This window comes from Helicoverpa zea, chromosome 23 (genome assembly GCF_022581195.2).
Source record: "Helicoverpa zea isolate HzStark_Cry1AcR chromosome 23, ilHelZeax1.1, whole genome shotgun sequence".
NCBI lineage: Eukaryota > Metazoa > Arthropoda > Insecta > Lepidoptera > Noctuidae > Helicoverpa > Helicoverpa zea.
Genome location: NC_061474.1, coordinates 6,537,140 through 6,557,407, shown reverse-complemented (window position 1 = coordinate 6,557,407; position 20,268 = coordinate 6,537,140). Strand labels below are relative to the sequence as shown.

At 35.8% G+C, this 20,268-nt stretch overlaps 1 protein-coding gene across 3 annotated transcripts in view; it reads left to right on the top strand.

Annotated features, from left to right (window-relative positions):
• LOC124641882 (octopamine receptor beta-2R) overlaps positions 1-20,268 on the top strand; it is a 204,845-nt gene that overhangs the window by 17,597 nt on the left and 166,980 nt on the right. For 2 of the 3 annotated variants that reach the window (XM_047180133.1, XM_047180131.1), the window contains exon 2: positions 8,711-8,745. The exons of the other annotated variant lie outside the window; for it this stretch is intronic. The gene's annotated coding sequence lies outside the window, so the exon portion shown is untranslated. The remainder of the gene's footprint in view (positions 1-8,710; positions 8,746-20,268) is intronic. 3 annotated transcript variants of the gene reach the window in all.

The following is a 20,268-nucleotide window of genomic DNA, read 5'->3' as shown; positions in this document are numbered from 1 at the left end:
TTCTGAGTATATTATGTACTTAGTTGTTCGATAAGCTACTGCTTTTCAATCAGTCTTTTTCTTTTCGTTTCTATTGGTAGCTGCTTTTGTTTTGTAGTGGTATAAATAACACAGAAAACTTACTAGGTATATAAGAGTCAATGTGTAGGTACCTTCCGGGGATGGTTGATGATTTCTATATCAAAACTTTATTGGTGCAGTTAGGTATCTTGATGTAAGTGGTATAATAAAGTTTTTACAATTTCCTTGTCCCGAAAGTATAATTATTTTATCAAATGGCTGAAATTCATTCAGCATTCTTTACGGTTCTGTCATTTCCACGCATTTTTTTCACGTTTTTATATTTTTTTCCGCAAAAAAGTGCTTAATAATGTATCTCATTTGTTATTCGTATCACGATAAGTGGATTACTGGCAGATAAAAATCTATTTCTATAATAAAAATATATTCCAACTTTTTCTTTTATCCAAAAGCGATGAATTGTGGAGTCTCTAATTACGTTTTCTAATACAATTTATTTGAGAATTGTGGCGCGGTTTCTTAAGATTTTTTTTTTGGTTTCTGAGAATTACCTTACGATATTTTCTAAAGATATTTTTGGGATTATTTTTACCTTTTCATTATTTCGAATTCTGAATAAGTCGACACTGATATATTTTTGAACAATACTACCCAGCCTTTTCATGAATATTGGGATCAGCTTTCAGTCTTACTGGATGCATCTTTTTTAAAAATTTTCTTTTTAACAGATATAAATTAAAAAAATATTTATACAATTTACTTACATAAATGTGTTTTGAGTTTAAGTGGAATATGAATGAGAAGATACTGTTTATCGGTTTTCTTACTTAAGTACTCTTAAAGTAGGACAACTTTCCTATCAGAATTGTTTGATAAACACACGAGGTGTTTATGTAAATGAAGACCAAAAGTTATTTATAAAACTTTTCAAACCATTTGTATAATCATGATCAAATTAAGTACGAATTAAATTCGTATGTTGTTGCTACTAGCGAAATGTGTTAATACCTAAATTATATGTAAATGTTATACATATAAGATCTTCTTGCTGAATAATTACTATGATGAATGTTAAAGAATTTCGTTTAGTTGTAAAAGAAGGTGTGTCATTAAATATTCTTGTCAGTTAATCGTAATAAATTATAATATTTATATCACACGTGTCGATATGATTAGGTGTTTATTTCGGGAAAAGAAAAAAAGTTATTAAATATTCATATCACAGTAGTAATAAAAGGGATACTACTTGTGATGATGATGTCCTCCTAGCCGATTATCGGCTACGGCGGCTGTTCTCATGTAAGGAGATTAGCCAACTACGCAGGACATATTATAGTGCACGAGCATTTGCGCAGACACAGGTGCACTCACTATTCCTTAACTCTCATAGCCCGATGGGACGGTAATCCGACACGACCGGAGAGAGATCAAGCGCAGGACCGACATTTACGTGCTCTCCGATGCACGGGTGAATCAATCACCAGCTTCCAGGCTCCGGGCTGCTTTGTGAAAGTCTTCTAAAACCCACAAAGCGATTTCGGCCCGACTCGGGAATCGAACCCGAGACTTCGTGCTCAGCAGCCGCACTTGCGACAGCTAGACCAACGAGGCAGTTGAAACTACTACTACTTGTATGATGTCACCGTGGTCATAGAATTTTATTATAGTTATATGGTTATGTAATTATGATTTCATTCGATATTTTGGTCTTTTCCACAAATTGTTGCCACGAAAAGTTGCTTATGTATGTCCTTTTTCAGGCTTTAGGCTATCTATGTATTTAATTTCGTTCAAATTGGTTCAGACAGCCTTTTTTACAGACCGTGTTATTTTCGCATTTATAATATTAGTTGGAATATAATAAGAGACCAGTGACAAAAACACCAGGATACATTAAATAACATTTTCATTAGGCTAGTCTAAACTTAGATTTAATTAATATACATGTCTGTACTATGTTATTTTTTTTTATTTATTGTTATTTTATTAAACATTGCAATATTTATTCCGATTTACATAACATGAACTGGCTAAATATTTTACTCATGACATTAAAATTATAATATCTAGATGAACAAACCAAAAAAATAAAAAAAATCTTAAAAAACCAACGGCCGTGACATTTTATAAAACATTCAGTCACAAGTCATAAAAGAAAAAGTAAACAAATTCTTTGAGAGTATAAGACAAAAGAAAACATAAAAATATTGTACCTACTTCATAACTAATATATATATTAAGGGATAAACATTTTTGTTTGTCTGTTTGTACCCTGAAGGCTCCAAAATTACCTCCTGAATCAATTTGGAAAACTCTTTCTCTGTTGGAAAGCAAGACTCTTCCCGAGTTACATAGGCTGTTTTATCCCGGTACGGGCAGTAGTTCCCACGAAACGAGGGTGAAACCGCGGGAAATCGGTAGTACCATATATATCTACTTAAAAAAAAAAAAAAAACGATCGTCTATTTAAATTTCGAACACACCGAAGTGATATTTGGCAAATTGTCAACTGAACGACTTTGGTCTACAGCCGGACACGTTTGTGGCATCTGAGCAATGTCATGGACAAGAACTAGTATAAAGTACATGAATATCAATTACTAGAAAGAAGTATCGTGCTTACGTAAATGTGACGTCATATGAAATGTCTTGTAGGTACATACAAACATACATGTGCTGTGGCTGTAGGGTAAGTTTAAGTGCAAAGTGACGATATAGATAATGTCGTTGTTTTGTATTGAGGATTTTGAAAGTTGAAAGTATTTTATTGGAACCGGTAGAATTCGGAGAATCCTTGCTTGGAAAATGACCACATATATACATAGGTGTATCCCTTCTGCTTTAAAAATAATGAATTAGGTACTTCACTAGATTCTCCGAAGCGGTGTCCTCCACCGTGCCAGTCTTAACTTAAGCTCAAGATAATTGTTAATGATTTATTTAGTTTATTCAAACCTAAGTTCTTCGTACTAATATTGAAGAAAAGGGAATCAAATAAATCTCTTACACCAAACTCATTCCTCATTTGTACTGAAAACAAATGAACCACCGTCACATATTAGCACAGTTGTTTCCACCAATGGCGTTTGTCCGTTTACTACTTAAACAATGTTTTCATTAAGCGTCAATAAACTGAGAATGTACCTACATTTGTTTTCATGTAGTTTGAATATCGATTGTGTGCTCACATTTATGTAAATAGTGAAGTGTTTGAGTAAGCTGGCAAAATTAAATCAAAACTATTCATCTATAAATAAACTGACCCCGTTGACAGGGAATAAATGAAATTATTGGATAGATTGATAGGTAACTTTTATTTATTTAACAGTTATTATTATATCATTTGATTGCGTTCATATCCTCCTTTATATGTAAAAAGATTTGAGCTGTGAGAAAATAAAAAGGCTGTTAATATGCACATCATAATATAGGGAAATAAGAAGCAATATAATGAGTGTAAATGTAAAACAGGAAACTAAAAAAATACACTAGCGGTCACAAATAAGTGGACAGCTATTTTAATAACATCAACGTATTTATTTGTGTAGAAAATCCAATAACAAAACAAAGTTTTCTTGCGATATTAATCATACTACAGTTTCTTTACATAAACCTCTAATTGCTTCCTCGTCCTTCATATACATATTTTGCATGGTTAATAATGGATATCTTCTTCCGCATCACATTTTCCCTTTTGTCCAAAACATGACAAACAATTTCTTTACAATTTGTCAATCACTGGCGCCAGTTTTCTTCCTGTAGTCATTTCAAAATTTATGATCCAAAACAGTTGACATTTTCTGTGACCCAAACGTATGGTGGTCAAGACTCAGCACTGACATTCAACATGACAGTGGCAACTGAAGTCTTTTGGGCTCATTGGAAGTTGATTTACTCTCTGTTCTGAATTCGTTTAAACTTATAATATAAAATACGCTGGAGTTAACTAAAAAGTTCATATTGATGTTCTTTTACTCAAAATATACAGACGTAAAAATTGGCACACAAATTCATTTATATCATTTTAATCCAAAGATTAACACATCACACGGTTCTATCATCACACTTAAATCGGATATAACAGCTGCAAAAAAATCTCATCTGATTCGTGTCACTACTCAAAATAATTCGACAAAATTAATTGACACAATTTTTAACAAAAAACTTTCTGGCTATCAACCAAACTTTTCAAACAAAAATAGCTGACCCATTTTTTCTGCCCTTAACTATCTTTTGTTCTGAAAGTGCAAAAATAAACATTGTTCACGAAATTAACCTTTCGAGTCAAACAGATGCACAGGTGGTTTCAATATAATTATGTTTGTTTATATTAATATCGTAAATAAGTATACAAAATTTGTAACAACCTGACGTGGTTATTAATAGCGTAGTTTAAAAGGTCAATGACTTGGCGTTATTGTTGTAACTCATTTCGCTTAGTTGATCAATCTATTATGGATTAGAAGTGTGGGCGTTTGTCAAATAGGATGCACCAGTGTTTTACACGAAGACATAATAACCATGACAATGTCTTAAGATGCAGGTCGCCTCCAACAGGTATTTGTGGAGATCCAAGAGGGAAGCCTATGTTCAGCAGTGGACGTCCTATGGCTGAGATGATGATGATGATGATGATGAATGATGAAAAAATCCATTGTACTCTAACAAAGATATGTTTTTTTTTGTATTCTACCCCGTTACGCATGAAAGTGATTTTATAGAATAAAATACAATTCCCACGCAACACAAAAACACTAGTCAGATATTAATCCAATTAGTAGTGTCCAACCGTGAAACTCAAATTGGGCAGTCTTTGTCGTCTAGTTCTATTTTGAAATGAAAAATCCATTTTTGTAGGAAAATGTCTAGTATGAGTGTTCAGCAAATTAATCAGAGAATTGATACGGCAATTCTCAAATTATAATAGGAGACACAAATTAGTTTTGTATCTACTTACTGGGTCTTTTGTTTACTTAGTAGGTAGGTGCCTACTATCGACCAATAAAGACTACCTCCTTACTGTGAAAATTGTGTGATAATTTAAATCGGACTTGATGCTAAATGTGACAGTAGGTATTCACAGAACAAAGTACGGAAAATATCAAAAAATCTACAAACAAGAGCAGCTTAGCAACAGTATAAAAACTTTTAAATGAAACACGATGACACGTGTAATTTATAACATCATCAAGATGTCAATTGACCACTGACTACATACTCAAAACCTCAATCATCTGCCAAATATGTTCAACAAAAGTGAAAACTAAAACCCTTTGGCAACTGGCAATACCACTAACAATTATTGATTGAAAGATTGACAATTTGGCACTCAGCTCCAACGTACAAAAATGATACGAGCAAAAATGCATGTGCCATTCTAGTAGGGATTTAAGCGAGGTGACATTTAGATGAAACAAATGTCAGGAATTATGAGGGGAATAAACTCTTACTCGGTGTTTGTTTGTGAGTTTTGATATTAAAAAAAATTGTCATAGTCTAAAATATCCCCCTTGTATTCGGCATGTCGCCAAGTCATTTTATGTCGGTGATTTAAAATCACTCATGCTGTCTAATAATCCTCATCTAAGCTTCAATATCATGTTTAAGATAAAAATATAGATTTTTAAAGTCAAATAGTGTATCTAGACATCTAGATTCTAGATAATCTTGATCAGTCTATTTATCACCACTCTGCAAAAAATTGTACCTCACATAAACTCATAAGGAGGAGGTTCTCAATTCAGCTATGCATTCATGATTTCGTTAAAAAACCTGCTTCTAAAGCAATTTATCGTTTCAAAAACGCATACACCCTTTATGTTCTGTCAACTGTGGGTAAAAAGCATTTTCATAAAAAAAGTATAAGGTCAATGTCCGCTTGGTGGCAAAAAGGTCGAACTAAAAGGTTATTGGGTCCCATGGGTCCTTTATAAATAGATTAAATCTATGCACTTTTTTATAGAAAGAATCCCTTTCAATTATGGCTTGTTTCGTGAGACATGCCAAACGATGGTCATTATGATTTAGTTTATATGAAATCTGGATAAACTTTTCACACTAGTACCGTCCGTTCGCGTATTCGAACGGATTTTCTTTGAGTATGATCGTCTAACTCACACGTAAACTATACAAACCTCGATGGCGCAATGGTTACCATGCCGGACTGCCGGACCTGAGGTCCCGGGTTCGATTCCCGGTTCGGTCGACATTTGTGTGATGAGCATGCTTATTGGCCGTGGTCTGGGTGTTATAATATGTATTTATAACTATGTATATATGTAGCTATATGTAGTTTATCAGTTGTGTTAGCACCCATAACACAAGCTAATAAATAGCTTACCATGGGGCTAACCGACCGTGTGTGAAGGTGTCGTGATATTTATTTATTTATTTAACTATACAAATCAAAATTTAAAACAGACGAACATCGAGATCAATATTGCCTTCTCTTCAACCCAAATTGCATTACTAATATAAAGACTAGAAGTACCACACTGCAGATTAAACAGTCGACTGAGAGTTGGCCCGGTTTTTGGTTATTATTTTTTAAAGAAAGTCGTGAATCCAGTCAGCGTTCCTTGTAATGCGCATATAGCACATATATAATTTATTTCCATACTATGCTTTATGACCCCGAACAAACTATCGTCTGACTAAAATTTTGTAGTGTGCGGGACTCTAAGATTCATCGTCAACACAAAGTAAACTGACCATCACAACACTATTGCCCAAAGATCTCACACGGATTTTGATAACTGAACCCACAATCTTATCTATGTATCCATTTGAAAGTTCCACTTTTTCTCGCAATTTTTCCGGGTGCTGCACCCCTAACTTTATTAGGTAGGGTTCCGCGAATCAATAGAATCTTTCGGCAAATAGATATGGGCTAGTCTCCGAGATTTGGACCCGATCTCGAATTGGATTTTGTTATGTATAGGTTCGTTTTTTTGCAAGATAGTTGAATGGGGCTTCGGTTTTATCTAGTCTGAGTTGCGAATAGTTGTTATCTCTATCTATATGTTTTGTTATTTTCTTAACTTATGAGCTTACTTTTGAGGAACTTTTGATAAGATGTCCGCGAAATTATAATTCATGGCACATTCACACACACAATTTCGGTTAGTCGAAATTTTACCTTTTTATGGTCAAAGTAAATTCCTTTATCAAATCGTTACTAAACACAATTACTAATCGTAGCCACAGATTGTTATGAAAAAAAAAAAACAAATGAAAAAAGGTGTAAGTACGTAAAGGTACACACATTTGAAATTAAACAAAAGAACAACGAAAGAACGGCCCAAACAATAACCACAAATATTATTAAAAAGAAATCTAAGTAATATTTTATACGTAAGGAAATAAAAGCCTTTTCAAACGGGCAATAATGGGCAAACATTTTTTTTAATTAACCTGTTCAGGTAGATTGCCGGCCACTTAAGCGAATGAAAATATATAAAACGTACGTGTACTTCGTATTTTCTGAATACCTACACGGATACCATATATTATTTGAACGTAAGGACTTTAATAGCCACGATTCAGCTATAAAAGGGAATTTTTTGTGAAATATTTTAAGCCTTTTTGGGATCATTAATTTCTTTGAAAATATTAAAAAATAAATAGTAGGTTGGCTTAAAAATTAATAATTTTGGTTTCAGTAGTTAACCTATCAAATATTACTTTCGGTTTGTAAACTAAAATCAATTCATTAGGATAAAAAATATTTAACACTGGTCTGGCAATGAAGCTTGATATATTTATCTTGACCTACAATTTACCTAAAGTAGCATTTATTTAAATTAAACTAAAACTATTTGGACATTACGTCCACAACCGCAAGTAAGTGTATACATAGGTACTACTTTGTATGCTTAAGCTTCGGGCCTTCAACAAGCTAATGTATTGGCAATCGCCACAATTTGTTCTGAAAGGGCATTGATTACCTCTATTCATTGAAAGCTATGACAGGAAGGATCACGTAGACATTTAATTACATGATGACCCGGATATGATCGTCAAGTAAGTTATACTACCAGAGTCCTGGTCGAATTAGCAAATGACTAAAGAGGGCATACCTAATTATATCACAGTCTTTCAGTATTTTGTTAGTTTTCTTAAACAATTAATCGTCTGTCAAGTCTTTTCCCAACTATTTTCGGGTCTCGGATCACGAAAAAGTAACTAGAAATGGAGATGTGAGATTAGAGTTATCTGGACACGGATGAAATCTGCTTTTATTCTGGAAGTAAAACCCCATAGGGTGCTAGTTAAACCGCTGTCAATACTAGTGAATAAATATTGCAGATTATATTATCTTAAACACCATGATAATAATACCATCGTATCGATGTTATATCCATCCATCCATCGTATGTTGTAAAAATAGTAACAGCAACAGATCATAACATTGTCTCGTCCTTCATTTTGGGTTGTTTCTAAACCAACCTACCATCTCCAACCGCAAGCCAGACGAAAGATCGTTAAAATGACCTATAAAAATGATAAACGCATTTTCGGTTCAACCATTTTAACAATAATATAATCGTAAGCCTAAAATATAATCGGTTATTATCATGTGTTAAATTGTAGCCCAATTTTAATGTGGTCATCTATTTTAAATGTTGTTGAAATAATGTGTTTGAATTAACAATTATAAATTAATAATTTTGTATTTATTTTGTTACAGATTCATCTGAAGGACAAGGATTTTGAAAACCAAAGGTACTATTATTTTGGATATTTTATAACCGAAATTAATATCCGACACGCGAGTATGACGGAGAAAATACATAGAAATATATAACACAAACTTATTAAGAAAAAACTTTAAGAACTCCCGTTCGGAATCTCTTGAAGAAAAATAAAAGCCGGCCAAGTGCGAGTCGGAATACACGGAGGGTTCCGTACCATTATTTGGAAAATGAGCAAAAAAATTACGTTTGTTGTATGACAGCCCCCCAAAATATTTATTGTATTCTAGTTTTCAGTATATGTTGTTATAGCGGCAACAGAAATACATCATCGGTGAAAATTTCAACTCTCTATCACGGTTCATGAGATACAGCCTGGTGACAAGCGGACGGATGGACAGAGGAGCGAAAACAGTTGGGTCCCGTTTTAGCATTTGGGTACGGAACCCTAAAAATCGAAACTAATTAAAGGTCTGGGTAAGTTTTGAAGTCTAGACAATGTTACTCGCGCATAATTTTGAATTTATGACCAAAAAGATAGTAACTTTAATTAAATTACGAGAATGAGACCATAAAGTTCCAAAAAAATCTCTTATTACAACGTAAAAACTGTCTAAATAAAATACTAACTTCCGCCGCGGTTTCACCCGCTGTGTTTTGTTTTACCTAATTGGGTTGTGGTGGCAGCTACTTCAAAAAGGGCACTGGTAGGTACTTAAGTCAGATCAAGTCAATCCCAACTTGGGAAGAGACTAGGCAGGTGTAGCAGTGAATAATATGGACGTTGGATTGAAACCTGTTTTCACGGGTTTCATATTCAGGGTATAATATTGCTATAAATTGATGTATCCTTTCCGAATCATTCTGTTATTTGCCCATTGGAAATATTCTTTTTGACATAGGTATTCATTGTGTAGTGAACAATTATTTAAGTTTGTTTGTTGGTACACTTGTTCGTTTACAAATCTAACTTTGTTTGATTTCATTGCGCTTTATTTGATGATATAAAACAATGTATATATTTTGTTTTGTGAAAAGCTCGTTTCATATTTTGTTTTATTAGCTTTTTAAACGCATCCATGAATTCAAACCACTTTATTTTCAATTTCACGTCCCCTAAGTATGAGTAAGAAACAAATTTTATCATGTGCCCAACCTTCTATCATCTATTGGTCGTCTTCCAATCTAACCGGATGCTGCTGAGTACCGCTGTTTTATATACTACAGAACATCTAATCAGCCCAGTTAACCGGGCAACAAAAACAACGTGGTAAAATTGGTAGCCAGATATTCTAGCATCTAACTATCCCTAATTTTCATCGAAACTGTACAAATGCACACAGTTTAACGTACCTTCTTAAACTCATTTGCCTATTGATACTCTATACAACCAGCTTCGTCCAATACATCATCACCTTTTAAATACCCACCCAAATGATCGTAACTAAAATAACACTCTATTTAAATAGAGATAAGATTTATAGTCAATAAACTTGAATCGAACGTCGAGATATTTATTTATTTGTACAAAACTCGGACTTTGATGATTCAGATCTTTATCGATACGATTATTATTAGTATCGATATTGTATCGAGAGTATTATGTATTAATTAGAGCGATTGGTGAAACTAATCGATTATATTGATACGCCTTTGAGTTAAAGTAGCTTGATTAATTTGTATTATGAATTAGCAGACTGCTATTAATTATTCAGTAATGATATAATTGATTTGTATGTTAATTTAATTAGAAACCGTACTTGCTTCAGTTTTGGAATTGTTGATTGAATCACTTTACAGCTACTTTAACCCATTGAATTGAATATCCGTGTATATTTTAGCAAGTACTTATGAGTTTTTAGAAGTAGTATCGTAGCTTATTACCAAATCGTTGTTGTCGCGTCAGTGGAAAGACATCCACTAGGTACTGTACAAAGGGCCACAAGCTGGACAAGGTTCGCCACTTTGTTCGATCTTCAGCAACCCGCATCCTCTGCTTCCCGGCGACCTTGGCCAGGTCGTACCTCCATCTAGTGGGACCAAATTGCTAATTGTAATTATATTCGCAGACATATAGAAAACACAACTAATTGTGAGTAGGTACAGCACTTCGCAATAGTAGTAAAGGATTTTTTTTTTATCAGAGGGATCGGTTAGATATCTCTTAGGATTAATGTAATCAATGGTGAAAATTACTGAATTTAAATAAGCAAATATACCTACTAATCTAAGTGCAAATGAAATCACTATTTTCTTCTTGGCTAAAAAAGTACAATATTATTCTACTTAGACCCAAAATTGTAAGCCATAAATTATTCTTTGCGACTATATTCGTGCCACAAAAAGTTTATTAGACGTTAAAAATTTCCAAAACAAAGAGTAACATAATCTCCGGCCTTATTTGAGAATTTATCTTTCAAATTTTATCTCGACTAAATGAAGTTTGCTCGAATTTATTTAGATAATATCTCGTCTTACCATTTCTGTTTTAAATTTCATCCTAATCTGTGCCTAAACTTGATTTAGTCAACGTCTTTATTTAGAACTAGCTGTTGCCCGCAACTTCGTCTGCGTGGGCAATATAGAATCGTCAAAATACTACTTATCCCGTAGGTGCATTCTTTCACGTGACAGTATAATTAGGATTAGCACTTAGCAGTCGCATAGATTCATTGATCAAGGTTGTGTTGTGGATGTGACCATTTATCTAAACAAAAGAAGTAAAGTTTGTGACGTTGTTCAGCCAATTTGGAAAATTATTACGTATGGTGCGTAAGTAATTTTCACAGGAAACAGCTATAATCTATGTCTACATGCTCTGAGTCTGACAAAGCTGTCATTTGTACATTTTCTGCAGCTGCTGCGACTAATCAGAAGCCAGAAAGTCTGTCAGTCTTACCATAATATGGATATCGTCTTGTATAGTTGACTGGATTGTAGATAGGTAGTCGCTCCAAGCAAAATATTGGTACTAAAACAGATTCGGTGACTGGAAGCCAACACCAACATAGTTGGGGAATAGCTGGATGGATGATAAAATGAGTCATCATCATCAGCAGGCGCATAGGGTAGGATAGTTTCACTTACTCATGGTAAGGCTGACCACACATTAGGCGTGCGATCCTCGGGCGTGTGAGTAGCGCGGGCGTCGCGAGCGCGCTGCGTGAACGTCGCGTTTTGCTGCCCTGCAGCATGTGTGAAGAGTGCAAGCGACGCGCTCGCAGCGAGCACGCGGCGCTCGAGTTGCGTTCTTACCCCTTCGCCTGCTATCCCCGCCGCCCGCTAAACGCCTTAGCAGTTAAACGTCAAGGAGAGCGGCGCGTGCGCGCCGCGAGCGCGCTGTGATTGCCGCAGGGCAGCAAAACGCGACGCTCACGCAACGCGCTCGCGACGCACGCGCGGCGCCCGCGCTACTCACACGCCCGAGGATCGCGCACGCCTAATGTGGGGGAGGCCTAAGCCGGGACTCCACCGAAATGTTTGCATTAGTTCACGAATAGGCAAAATGTACGTATCTGTGAGAGTCCACTTCATGTGTTCGTACTTGAAACCTGTAGTTTTGCCAAGATTTTCAGAATGTACCCTCGCAATTTGTCATTTCTTGGTGGAGCCAGCAAATCAAAAGAAACATAAGTGTTGTATACTGTGCGTCACTACCGCACACCGGAAAAATTTCGCTCTTGCGGAGGACGTTTATATACCATATTTTGTGTCACACGTAAACAGGACGACAGTAAGTATCCACCGAAACACTTTCAAAGATCTGATGAACGAACAAATCAGACCTGACTTGGTCACCTGGGGCCAATCAGAGCTCTATGAAGCGATAATACGCTTTGGCTCCTACTGTTATTGTGGTTTCTGAAAATTTATTCACCTCATTCAACGATGAATGTAATTCTGATGGTACTATTAAGAACACTTGCTCAGCGCAGAAGCTGACGTTGGCAGGTCAACTCTTTTGACTTCTCGAATAGGATACCATTGGTTTTTGTGCAATGCACACCTGCAATGCATTCTGGATTAGGATAGGATATAGGTGGATAGGATTTGCAACAGAAAACAATTCTGTCTTTGTGATTAAATGACATCAAACGTAGTTTTATATAAAAGGTGTTTTTTAGGGTTTTTAGACTTGGCTCGGGTCTTACTGAGACTGTTCGTAATCGTGAACAGTGTATTTGCGATCAGAAGTTGAAAGTAAGCATGTCTCTGGTATGCGGCGCGTAATTTGTACGTTTTCAGACGCATAAAGCATTTTACGTGTGTATGGTATTAAATCGAGAGAGCTCCCATTTCTTATCTGCACTTTGTATCTGGGCTTGTTTTTAAAGCTACAGAATCCTACATTACCTTCCTCACGCTTAGCAGCGCTTGCGAGAGATAGATCCTCATTTCTTCTACGATTAAGTTTACATATTTTGCATCAGAAAAAATAATTAAGGTCTACTTAATACTACTCACTCAAAGTAATTTGTTTTAAGGCCACCACATTGGAAGATAAGCTAAACTATGTTTATGAAAAAATCCTGATATGAACTCCATCTGAAACTTTAAATGATAATTAATTGTTCCACTAAAGTCATCATTTTTGACATAATGTTAAAAAAATAATTTAGATGGTACCGTTTTAAATTTGGCTGAGAACTATTAATTTTCTTTTCATCAAGGTAATAATTATAGTTGGATTTTGATGTGGCACGGCAAACTGACAAACACTATTGAAATGTCTATCGAAAAATTACACTACGTGTTAAAATATGGTGAATTACGGAAAATACACAACTCCATCTGTTGAAATAATAATCCTCTATAAAGAATGTATGGTAATATTGTCATTTACCACCTCGCTCCTTTGACAAATTTGATGTATTTTATTTACCACAGATGGAGCTACTTTAACCTTGGCTAAACAAAATTTTCATATTTTTTTTTTCTGCCGAAGTTGGTGAAGGCGAAGGTGTGGTTTTCTGTGTAAAGATTAATAATAGGCCGATCAACTAATATAAGTACAACATTCAAATGTACAGTTTTGACAAATAGATTGCGTGTCGTAATATTTTACATCTTGAATTCACATAATTAATCATATCTTTTGATAGAGTGAATCGATTTCGATGAAACAAAAACTAAGTAATACCCCAAGTTACGTAGAATTTTTGTATATAAGCATTGTCTGCATTTAATTCGTAGATTTTACGTGAATCCCGAACAAACAAACAGATAAACAGACAAACAGACAAAAATGACAAAAATGATGGAAATGGGTTCTGTTAGTTATCCTTTAACATGCTGGCTATTTTTTTTGTCAATTTCTTCAATGTACAAAAATTACTTTTCTACAGATTTATTATATGTATAGATTTGAATAGATCATGTGCAGCTCTTTTAATTTCACCTAGGAAAAGAGTATCAAAGAAAGTCTACCACCTTTAATTAAGACTACTTAAACTATATTGAATGATTGCAATCATTCGAACAAAATGTTTTTTCTCAAACTTAAAGTGGAATATCTTATCGAGAAAATTGAAAAAAAAAATGCTAACACAAAGGCAATGGTTTTAAAATACAAGACATTTAACAATAACAAAAACATGGTTAAAAAACTTCAAGAACGTGCTACCAAATGTACTGTTGACTGAAACTCTTATCGACAACAAAACAAATGAATATCTATTAAAATGTTATGAGCCATTTCTTTCTGTATATTGTTCACGGTTTTTCGTGGGAACGGCAACATATCTTTCAGAAGTAATATAGACTTGCAACTTGAAATATTTTTTAACATTATAGGTGGAGTAATATTCATGACAGTGAAACAAATTATTACTGTTGCTTTCAATGTCGAATAAACATAGGTGATGTGTATATTCATCCTACAGCACTTCTCGATAAATAAGACCATATACCTACTCATCATCCTCATCATCATCTTCCTGTCCTTATCCCAATCCTATTTGGGATCGGCGCAGCATATTTTCTCCTTCCATACTCTTCTATCTGCCGTCATCTCACAAGTAACATTCTTTCTTACCATATCTACTTTCACACAATCCATTCATCGTTTTTTGGTCTTCCTCTTCCACTATATCCGTCCACGTTCATACTCATCACCTTCCTCACAACATGATCATATAGGTACCTACTATCAGTTTATTTGTTGTAACAACATCACTTTCAAACCCATAGATATTCCTGTATATCGAAACTAGGTAAAATCTATCACCCAAGTCTGACTAGCATGACAACTCGAATGATTCGGGACAGAATCGATACCGCCACACAAAACACTTTACTCTCAAACGTTATCGATACTCGTGTCAGTTACCATTCATTCATTATCGACGATATACTATCTCTATCGGTATTTAATAGTATTAAAACATGGAGAAGAAAATTACTAGCGGAGATTCCATAACGGAAAATCGCCTAAGAAAGTAGCGAGCCAAAATTAGACAATGCGAGGAAAGTTACTGTTTTCACCCTTATTTTTATGTTATACCAAAAATCGTTGACAGATGTCTTAAAGAACCCGAACGTCCCGTTAGATCACTCGTAACTGATCGTTTTGGTCATGCCCACCGTACGAATTTTACCTAGAAGAAGGCGCCTGACCTACCTGCATAATGGCATCTCCAATCATCTTTGCCTACTCCGTGGTGTTAAATCAATAGAGAATAGACAGGGATAGATAGTAGGAGAGTTCTGATGTGTAATAGAGATAGCGAATCTATAGATGAGAGATCTTAGAAGGTAAAGTTAATTGGGGTATTATGTTTTGAATAGTCCGCAAACGTTGCTTAAATTGTGTTAATTAAGATGTTTTAGCTCAAAGGAATATCAAGTGAGCAATGATTTTGAATTGGTTGAGTTGTACACATAATATTGAATCGGGTGGGTGTAGAATCTCACCAAAAAATTAAAATGAAATGAAATCATCCATATTTGCGGTAGATAGCCCATTTATTGTGGAAAGCGCGTAGTAGTTCCCAAGGGGCGCGGGTGAAACCGCTGGAAGAAATTGTTGACTCACGTCTCACGTGTTAGCCCCGCCCATTTTTGGAAAATACAGAATTTAAAATACCTCTAACGGCCAGTTTCTTCGTCAAAAGTTAAAGTAATGTCTAAAGTAAAAGTAACGGTCAAATTCGTTTTTTCAAGGCTAAAGTGACAGCAAAATTCATAGAAAAATTGAATTTAACCGTTACTTTAACTTTAGACATTACTTTGACTTTTACTTTGGCTTTAACTTTTGATGAAGAAACTGGCTGTAAGAGTTGTAACCATGTAGAACAAAACACAAAGTTAGCATTCACACAGAGTGAGAATATTATAAGATACGAGATTAGAAACTCAATAGAAAATTTTGCATTTAATAAATAATGATGGCCGACGAGTATGCATTTAATCACTCCATGATCGCATAATCTTATAGGAATGAAGCTGACCAGTTTAATTAATCCATGGAGAACAAAATGACTAGCGGAGATGTCATAACGCAAAATCTCCTAAGAAAGTAGCGCGCCAAAATTCAGGTGTTCGGGAGATGAGGAACGTTCCTAGCTCCTTCCACGGAACCCGCCTATTGTTTTTACCAATATAATAAAATCACCAATCAATCTAGACCATCACCAGAAACATTGAAAGATTGGTTTTGATTTGACAAGAAACCCGAACGCCTCCTTAGTTATAGTAACTGATCACGCCTACCGTACGTTAGTTGACCTACAAGAAGGCGCTTGACCTACCTCCCTTATGGCATCTCCGCTATCTTTCTTCCTCCGTGAATGAATCACATTCCTTTTTCATCATCATGGTTAGTTGTCGTATAAACCGCTTAAATTCATTGGTAATTAATACAATTTATGGGTTTCAATGTCGAGATTGTCCAAGATTTATATTCATTGAGAAAATTAAAGAACTCTGTTCGAATAGAGGAATTTGCACTTTCTTTGTTTGTATTGAAATAGGTTAATTGTTTTTCTTTTGTTTGATGAAAATAAGTGTCTGGTATCTTGACATTTTATCGAAACAAATGAATGAGGATGACTTCTAGATTATGATAGAATATTTCTTAAGCTTATTTTTATTATAAAAACTGTGTGCTATCTTTCATAGAAAAAACGAATAGAAATGATACAGTGAGAAGAGACAAACTTTTCACATTATATCTAAGCGATATAATAAATTATTGAATAAATAAACAAGCAAATAAATACAACTTTAAAAGCCATTTAAATAAATGCTTATAAATTGTCGGTTGTCATCGCCTATATAAGCGCTACGTATCTTTTACAGCAATCGTTTGATTGGCTCAAGAAAAATATACCCTATTACTGTACCAGCAAAGTTTAGTTTACAATAACAATTTATATACTACTAGGTGTCTAACCAAATTAGACCTAATACTAAGTATAATTGAGATTATTTTACTTTGGTTCGTTGGCAACACATTTTGAAGGGTATAGGCAAATAATAGGACATGTATTTTCATTTTCTCTTTCTACATAATCATGTATTATTAGCATGGAATTCATCTATGGGATTGTTAGATAAAAACATAATATAAGAAAAATCGTCATCATCATCCTCCGAGCCTTTTTCCCAAACTATGTTGGGGTCGGCTTCCAGTCTAACCGGATTCAGCTGAGTACCAGTGCTTTTCAAGAAGCGACTGCCTATCTGACCTCCTCAACCCAGTTACCCGGGCAACCCGATACCCCTTGGTTAGACTGGTGTCAGACTTACTGGCTTCTGACTACCCGTAACGACTGCCAAGGATGTTCAATGACAGCCGGGACCTACAGTTTAACGTGCCATCCGAAACACAGTCATAAGAAAAATCGTCAATACAATATTTAATTGTCACAGGATGACTGTTCTCTTGCACAACTATAGAAGTAAATTTTCACATCCCTACTTATCCCTACTAATATTACAATGCGAAAGTAGCTCTGTCTGTCTGTGATGCTTTCACGTCTAAACCACTGAACTGATTTTAATAAAATTGTGGTACAGAGATAGAGTTGACCTTGAGAAAGAACATACGATAGTTTTTATCCAGGACTTTTGAAGAATTCTCTTGGAAACGCGATATAACCGAACGCTACGCCGGCAAAGCCGCGGGCGGAAGCTAGCAAAATATAAGAAGCTACCTTATGTAAATCGAACATGACTGATTAATCAAAGCGTTGCAATTACATAGGTATTTTGCATTTGAGATGCCAGATGAAATAACTCTTGTCGCTTCGATTAATCATTAGAGTGATCATTCTTTGAATATTTAATGTGTCTAGGATTTCTTATAACTCATGGCCAAGTAATAGCCGCACGAGTCGATCGATTATAAGGTAAAGCAAAACTTGCCGCGATTGGTCCATAGATGGGTGGCCATCTATGTCGTAACCAATTCTTTCATGTTTCGGAAGGTATAATTTATGGGTCCCGAATGTCATTTGAACATCTTTGGCAGTTGTGACGGGCGGTCAGAAGCCAGAAAGTCTGACAACCACCTAGGATTATCAGGCTGCCAGATTAACCGAATACGTTCATCTTAATTTATACTAAGTTAATAATATATTAATAGATTAGGTAAAAACATTTTTACACTCTCACTCTATTAGTCATTGGTTGTATTCATTATCTTTTAAATGTTAACTAAACCAGTTTGCGTGTGAATTATGGGTAAAGGCTGTAAATAAATATGGAATGTTGTTAAGTAGGTAAATATTAATAAGAAAATTCTGGAGTAACCATGGCAACATTAGGTAATATTGTTGATCTAATCTTGTATCGATAATAATATATTCTATATATAATGTATATAATAGCTTCCACTCTTTGTTTCATCCGCGTTCCGAAGCCAATGACTTTGTATTTTTGTAGTTAGTCAAAAAAGGTGACAACAGCCTATTGAAGAACTACAGACCCATCACACTTCTAAGCCATGTTTATAAGCTGTTTTCAAGGGTTATCACGAACCGTCTCGAGCACAGGCTTGATGACTTCCAGCCTCCCGAACAAGCCGGTTTCCGAAGAGGCTTTAGTACCATAGACCACATCCATACGCTGCGGCAAGTTATACAGAAGACCGAGGAGTATAACTTGCCATTATGCTTAGCGTTTGTGGACTATGAGAAAGCCTTTGATTCGGTGGAAACATGGGCGGTACTTGAGTCACTCCAACGATGCCATATTGACTATCGGTACATCGAGGTGTTGAAGTGTTTGTATAATAACGCCACCATGTCGGTCCGAGTACAGGAGCATAGCACGAAGCCGATTCCATTGAGAAGAGGCGTAAGACAGGGGGACGTAATCTCCCCGAAACTGTTTACTGCCGCAATGGAAGACGCCTTCAAGCTCCTGGAATGGCAAGGACTTGGCATCAACATCAACGGCGAATACATCACTCACCTTCGGTTTGCCGACGACATCGTAGTCATGGCAAAGTCGATGGAGGAACTCAGTATGATGCTCGAGGGCCTCGACCGAGTTTCACAACGGGTGGGCCTGAAAATGAACATGGACAAGACGAAAATTATGTCAAATGTCCATGTTCAGCCCACCCCAGTCTCTGTTGGAAGCTCGGTACTCGAAGTTGTTGACGCATATATCTACCTAGGACAAGTAGTCCAATTAGGTAGGTCCAACTTCGAGAAAGAGGTCAACCGCCGAATCCAACTCGGCTGGGCAGCGTTCGGGAAACTACGCAATGTCTTTTCGTCCGACATACCTCAGTGCCTCAAGACGAAAGTCTTCAACCAATGTGTGTTACCAGTGATGACTTACGGCACCGAAACGTGGTCTCTCACTATCGGCCTCATCTCAAAGCTCAAAGTCGCTCAACGAGCTATGGAGAGGGCTATGCTCGGTGTTTCTCTACGTGATCGAATCCGAAACGAGGAGATCCGTAGACGAACCAAAGTGACCGATATAGCCCACCGGATTAGCAAGTTGAAGTGGCAATTGGCAGGCCATATTGCTCGCAGAGCAGATGGCAGATGGGGCCGAAAAGTGCTGGAGTGGAGACCACGGACTAGCAAGCGCAGCGTAGGACGTCCACCAACGAGGTGGACAGACGACCTTATAAAGGTCGCCGGAAGACGCTGGATGCAGGTCGCTTCCAACAGGTATCTGTGGAGATCAAAGGGGGAGGCCTATGTTCAGCAGTGGACGTCCTATGGCTGAGATGATGATGATGATGATGAGTTAGTTAAGTAAGTATTTAAACCCTCACGAATACTCGATAGTTTTTAAACAAGCAAAGTTTCTTGACAGTATTTGAACGTATAAATGTGACAGGAGTCAAAATAAATAGTTAATTTCAGAATTGCAAAGTTATTTTTGTCAAACTGTAACTCTAAGTGGTTTTTTGACACTATCCTAACTGTACATACAAAATTACAAACTATTAGCGAAATTATTACCTTGCCATCCCAAAGATGCAGTCTCCGATTTATTTTAACGTCTATTCTAAGTTAACTAATACAGTTGTCAAGTTAAAACTACACGGTATTTAGTGGTCTTGTTAAAATTTGCATTAGCTTTGTTT